The following is a 355-nucleotide window of genomic DNA, read 5'->3' as shown; positions in this document are numbered from 1 at the left end:
TTTTTTTTTTTTTTTTTTTTGCTTCTTTCTATTTCACTTCAATTTCAAAATTACCGCTAACCCATCCCACATTGCCGCAAGAAACTCGTCTGTTTGCCTTTCTCTGCGTCATCACCACGACCTCCGACATCGACATTGTTTTGTCTTCGTCGTCTTCGACAACGTTGTCGACGTCGTCGTTGTCGTTATCACCACAATGATCGTTGTTGCTGACAGCATCGTCGTCGTCATCGCCGTCATTACCAGAATGGTTGTCGTCACCATCATCGTCGTCACCATCATTGTCGTCGTCATCATCGTCCTGAACCATCATCATCGTCATCATCATCATCGTCATCATCATCATCATCATCAT

The sequence above is a fragment of the Octopus bimaculoides genome, chromosome 16, assembly GCF_001194135.2.
Source record: "Octopus bimaculoides isolate UCB-OBI-ISO-001 chromosome 16, ASM119413v2, whole genome shotgun sequence".
Lineage (NCBI taxonomy): Eukaryota > Metazoa > Mollusca > Cephalopoda > Octopoda > Octopodidae > Octopus > Octopus bimaculoides.
Note: the sequence above shows the minus strand (reverse complement) of the source record.